The sequence below is a fragment of the Haemaphysalis longicornis genome, unplaced genomic scaffold (assembly GCF_048455015.1).
Source record: "Haemaphysalis longicornis isolate Haplotype H1 unplaced genomic scaffold, Haemaphysalis longicornis Haplotype H1 scaffold_9, whole genome shotgun sequence".
Taxonomy (NCBI): Eukaryota; Metazoa; Arthropoda; class Arachnida; order Ixodida; family Ixodidae; genus Haemaphysalis; species Haemaphysalis longicornis.
In genome coordinates this window covers 104,425,036-104,431,035 of record NW_027526460.1, presented here as the reverse complement: position 1 = coordinate 104,431,035, position 6,000 = coordinate 104,425,036, and positions in this window count along the sequence as shown.

Genomic DNA, 6,000 nt, shown 5'->3' with positions numbered 1-6,000 from the left:
ACCGAGACGGCGGCCATTTTAAAAATACTAGTAAAACCTAGTGCACCCACAGCCCTAGTCATGGAATCGCCTGATCCGGAGAACAAAACTCTCGCCGAGGAGCTCGGGCTTGCATTTAACAACCTCACACCACTTGAACGTAATGCTTCTAAGTGCACGAGCGGCAAGAGTTGTGGGATACGCGGTGGACGGGAAAGCGACCATTCCGCGATAGCCACAACAGACGAACGCCCAGCCGTCGGCACCGCTGCCTCGTCAGCCCCGTCGCGACGGACGAATACAGACTGATACGTATGTGCCGTATTTTCAATTTCAGTAGCAGTATCGCTTATGCCAGTTGGCCGGTATTGTGTATGGAAAGCCGTTCGCTCGAGCTCTCTGCTCAGACCAGAAAGATTCGAGCGTCAATGCGCGGTGTGTACGGCAATTTTTTTCCGCAAGGTCAGAGCGCTTTTGACGAAGTCGGCGACGAGCGCCAGCATGCCCGGGTCCCTGCCGTAATCACTTCCTCGAAAATGAAGCGAGCACACTCGTACTTCATTTAGCTCTCTTTCTCCTCCGTTTGCAAAGTTCACAAAACGTAGCCACTTGCTTCGCCGAGGTTCGTCGTTGGGCAGCACATGAAAGGAGATCTCACCGGCGGGGATATCGCACTCCCTCGACGATTTGCCCGTACTACATGGGCATTTCAAAACACAGCAACGAAATTTCATTCTAAAGTACTCGAGCAAACTGAAGTTTTCAGTGGTTGTAAACTGTAAACGAGCTCGTAACGACAGCAGCAAGCCAACACGACCTCCATAACGAAACCTGTGCGACGAGTGGCACTATCTCGTTGCTGCTCTGTGTTCCTTACTCCCCTTGTTTCTATTTTTACCTTTGCTGGTTGGCGATATGACGGCCAACCTCCAGTGAAGGGATTACGATACCAAGCAAGGTCCTGGCTGTGCGTGCTGGGACGGTTCGTTGGCCCCGAAGAGCCTTGTACCCGAAAATTCGTCTGCGCGATGGTGGCGACGGCGAGATGTCGAGTTCGGCTGGCGGTAGTTTCGTACGCATTGGCATACACGCTTGCGTGTTCGTTCGGAACTTCAACCGTTTACTCCTCCGTTCTTTGTCATAAAAAGAATGTGCAGTATGTTTCACGGGCATTTAGCTCGCTATGCAAACTGTAAGCCCTGCCTAACATGCGTTTGCTTTTGCCGGCCTCCGCCAATCGCAGAGCATTCTCGAGTGACATCATAGGTTCTGTTGCGGAAAATGAGCTGGTGGGTCGCATGGTCATTTCCTTTTTTCCTAATTATGTAGCTTATTTGAGCGAAGTTTGCGTTATAAGTGGTGTCGTTATGGTTCTAACGAGGCAATCTTTCGAATGAACCAAACTTGTGTTTTCTCTTCATGGCTCCTTTAAGGCACTGTGCAAGCGATCACGGACCGATATCTAGTCCCTCCAAAACGCCGGTAGCGATGCGTTTTCGCCGATTGTTGTTCGTTTTCTCGCATACAAAAAAAACAACTCCTGTCTGAATTCCGTAGGACGCTGAAAAAATTATGCGGCGTTGCACGTAAAGGCAGCCAACACTGTACTAACAATCACTAATCTCCACTTTTGTTTCCCGACCCGGAAGCGCGGAAAGCGCTTCTCACGGTGAAAGAAGGTACGGAAGCCAAGGCGACGGGCACAGCGACAAAAGAAACAGCCATCGTGCTGATGCGGGTCGCGTATGCTCACATTCTACCGCGGTCTCAAACCAGGCGTTTTCACTAGATGTCTCCTGCGCAGTCGGGAGTACGCCGCTGAAGTGTTATAGACTAGCCTTTTGCCGACTGTACGTTCTTCAAGCCTTTAGATTTAAAAAAAAGTTGAAAAATGTGTTGCAGGGTAACTTTATTATATTTTATGAAGGGTCTTTTCCATGAGGGTGTGGAATATTTGAGTGAGCTCAGCTTTTAAACAGCCCAAGTTGAGGACCCCTAATCGACTTCGCTTGAGATAGTGTATAAATTGCCTAAAAACATTTTTCGGCAATTTTGGCGAAGCCTGATGCCAGAAAAGCATGTAAATATTCAGCAGGAAGTTACGTTTGACGCTTTTTTGCAGCCACAAAATTAGTTTTCCTTGACCATACCCCTTACATAAAGTGCGCTTACCATTCAAAACAGATGGTTCAACAATGTGTACCAAGCGCAGTTTTGGTGGGTCTAAAGATGTTTTAGGCCTATATCACTACTTTTGAAACCCTGGGGTGCGCTTCAAATCACTTACATATCTCAGACGACGATTATATTACCTTGCATTACATCGAACAGACCATTTTCTCATAAGTTTTTATGACCCCGCAGGCATTTTCAACTATACCGGAGACGACGCTTGCTAGGCCGGTGTGGCAGGTTTGCGAAAGCCGCCTTCCAGATAAATGAGCCGCGTTGGCTTAGCGGCCAAAGCGTTACAGGTTGTGGCTGCGGCGGCCGCTTGTCAGTTAGGCGGAGTTAAATATGCTTAGGTGGTAAAAATTAACCCGGAGACTTCCTCTACGGCGCGCATCATATCGTAGGTTCAGCTTCGGTGCATTAAACACCAGAATTTGAATTTAGACGTACAGCCCCAACAAGGATAACAAACAATAAATTGATTATTTTCGATGCTGGATGTTGCTGCAGAAAAGAACAATATAATAGCTGTTTTAAGCCCTCAGTGATGAGCCAAGGTCAATTTCTCTGTCTACGCCATACGAACCATAGACAATTCTTATTAGAGGAATTAAACAAGAAAATTTTTATTCACCTTTGTGAATGGGAATACTATGGAAATGAATAAACAGATCAACGTAGATTTAGAATGTAAGTCTGACATCTGGGTCGGTCCTCCAGTTGCAGCGCGATGTTCAGAGAGTCGAGCGACACATCTTGATAGAATGAGGCTTTAAGGGAATCTAGAAAACGGGCATGAGCCGGCACAGCCACGAAGCGCACGGCAGCTTGTGAGGATCATAATGAAAATGATGATGATCGAAGTCGTCTGCTGCCGGTGACGAAAATGGGTCCCGACAACTTAGGCATCAGTGACCCGCAATAAAGTGTCTGTCGCTCTTTATTCAACTATATATCAACTCCAAAGAAAACGGCTCCTGTTGTTTTGAGGCGTTTGTTTATCCAGCGCAGTATTATGCAGTGCTGAGTTTATTGTATATTCTTGTCAAATTCTTTGTTTGCATCCTGACCCGCTGTCGCTAGCCAATCCTGTCCCTCAGTCTTCGCAGGTACTGCTGCTTCGGTGTGCTTGGTCTTGCCAAAAATCCCCCACCTGGTACAGAGGCACCATTTTCATAAATAGCCTGACGCCATCATAGCTTACCTGAGAGATCGTCAAAACAACGCTGCTTTTCTTCTTGACGGCAAATTTACCGCGTCCCCTCGCATTTACCGCTTCGCTTCGTACGTGACTTTGCTTGAAGGGACGAATGGGTTTGTTGTTTCAAACACTGAGACGACGTTTATGAAGAAGTGCCGGCTAACAGCAACAAATAATCAATGCAAGGTTTTGGACTTACCTGATATTAGTAGGTGGCTAAAGGCAAAAGGACGAAAAACTTGTAACTACTGCTTTGCTGCCCAACGTTCGCAGTCGCGATTTCTGATACAGAAGCTTTTTGGGTGGGATAATGTATGAAAGAGCCACTGCAGGTGATGTTCAAGTGTATCTACTCTGGTGTACCGCTTTTTTCACTTCTAGCTATATGAAAAGGCAAAGGCCAGAAGGAAGGCAATGCCTCAGCGTCGAATGTGAGAAGATTTAAAATTCTTCACTGCGAATCCGGCCTGATCAAATTCAAACGCGGTTCTGTCATACAAAGAATAGTAAATTAGTTGTTATTTCAGTGGTTAACCGATACCATATCCGTCGTAGCCTTCCGAGGCATGTCAAATGTCTGGCAGCAGCACACGGCACGGCAAGTTTCATTCGAATGCTCTCGTTTTTTATTGGGAGGAACACAGCTCGCCTCATCTTAACTCTGGAGGAAAAAATCCTTAGCAATCAGGCTTTAAAGTATTGATGTAATATCAGTTAAAAATGATCATGCCATCCGTTAAATTGGCAGACTAGAATGAAAGTGAGGATTACAGATAGACTCTAGGGAGACTCACTGAACGCTAATGCATAGCTCCCAAACACCGGGCACAAATCTCCGCGTCCTTTCGTGACCTTCCACCTTCTTTTCATGCTTTTTTTTCTTTTTTCTTTTACCTTTCCGCTCGTGTAAGACAGCAAACTAGGCCGTTGTCTGGTTAACATTCCTGGCTTCCTTTTCTTCCTTCCGCGTCATTCTAAAAGGAGGCAGATAAAAACACCTGACCAGAGGAACAGTTCACCGAACGAGGGCTTACGAATACTCGCTCGACCTGTGCTCGCTTCCCGTGATCCCATGTTCTTATATATGGTAGCCTGTATTGGACTAGACAACCAACGAAAATTTTCCTTTTTCAGTTACTATCAATCAGTCCGAGCCACCCCGTCAAATTTGCAACAATCCTTAAAGGTGAAGTATACCTAGGCAGAATAGTTTCAAAGTACAAAAACAACAGGCACAGTTCAAGCATGTTGCAACGCATTTAAAAAAAAAACAACCTCAGGCGTGTTTGAGGCATGGTGTCAGCACAGAACATACTGAAGAAAAGTTCTTAAAATTGATAGTGCACGATATACTGTTTTTTTTAATCAAATAAAAAAAACATCGTTTTACACCAGTCAGGCTAGTCGCGCGATTCACCACCAGGGAGTGCGCGAGAAATGCTGGGGCGGAACAATGAGCATACTTGAACCCGCCGCGGTGGCTCAGTGGCTAAGGCGTTGCGCTGCTGGGCAGGAGTACGCGGGTTCGATACCCGGCCGCGACGGCCGCTTCTCTTTTTTTTCTGGTGGAGGAAAAAGCAAAAACGTCCGTGTGTGCGAGATTTCGGCGCACGTTAAAGATCCCCAGGTGGTCAAAACTAATACGGAGCCGTCGACTACGCTGCGCCTCATCGCCTGGGCTGCGTCGACGCGTTAAACCCTACAATCAATCAATCAATCAATAAATCAGTAAATAAATAAATAAATAAATAAATCAGTTAACCAATTAATCAATCAATAAATCAATCATCAATCAATCAATCAATAAAGTTGATAAAATCGCCATTGTTTTGACCATAGGAGGAGCGAGATAGTAAGGAAGGGAAAGAGAATGTCCTTTTCCTTTGGTTGAAGGGGTGGTTACGTTGGAGGGGCGGCCTAAGATTACCGCCTTGCGAAGACATTTACAGCGAAGAAAGCAGATGCGGGGCCGCTTTTTCCCACGGTGTAGTTTATGGTGGGCTGAATTCTGCGTGCTCGCGAATGCATGATGTACTGTAGTAGCCAGTCAATTTCGCCGTGTTTGCTTCGACAATTATGCACATCCTGAGTCCCGTCTTTACTGTGAAGACGCCAGAAAAAATGGTGGCCACCAAAGCAAGCCCCGATATATCGCAAACGGAAACGGCTTACGCCACAGAAGATCGCAGTTTGGGTAAAGACGGCCATTGCTGCTGCTGCCCCTCCGGCAGGATCTTAGAGCGTTCAAGCGAAGCATAAGACCGCGTCAGCTCGATGCATGCGGCAGGGAAGTGGCAGCGGCCTTTTGGTCATACACAAAAGCGCCCATACGGCTGACGCCCAATTCGCGTTACGGAGGGGGTACCATTAGTCAAGATTTTGCTAATGACCTTTTTTTTTGCATTCATTGCTGTCTTGTTCAACTGCATAGCCATCAATATTGAGTATTGATTTTGATTGATTGTATGGTTTAACGCACCGACGCAACGCAGGCGATGAGGCGCGCCGTAGTGGAGGGCTCCGGATTAATTTTGACCACCGGGGGATCTTTATCGTGCGCCGAAATCTCGTACACACGGACGTTTTTGCTTTTCGCCTCCATCAGAAAAGCGGCCGCCGCGGCCGGGAATCGAACCCGCAACCTTGTG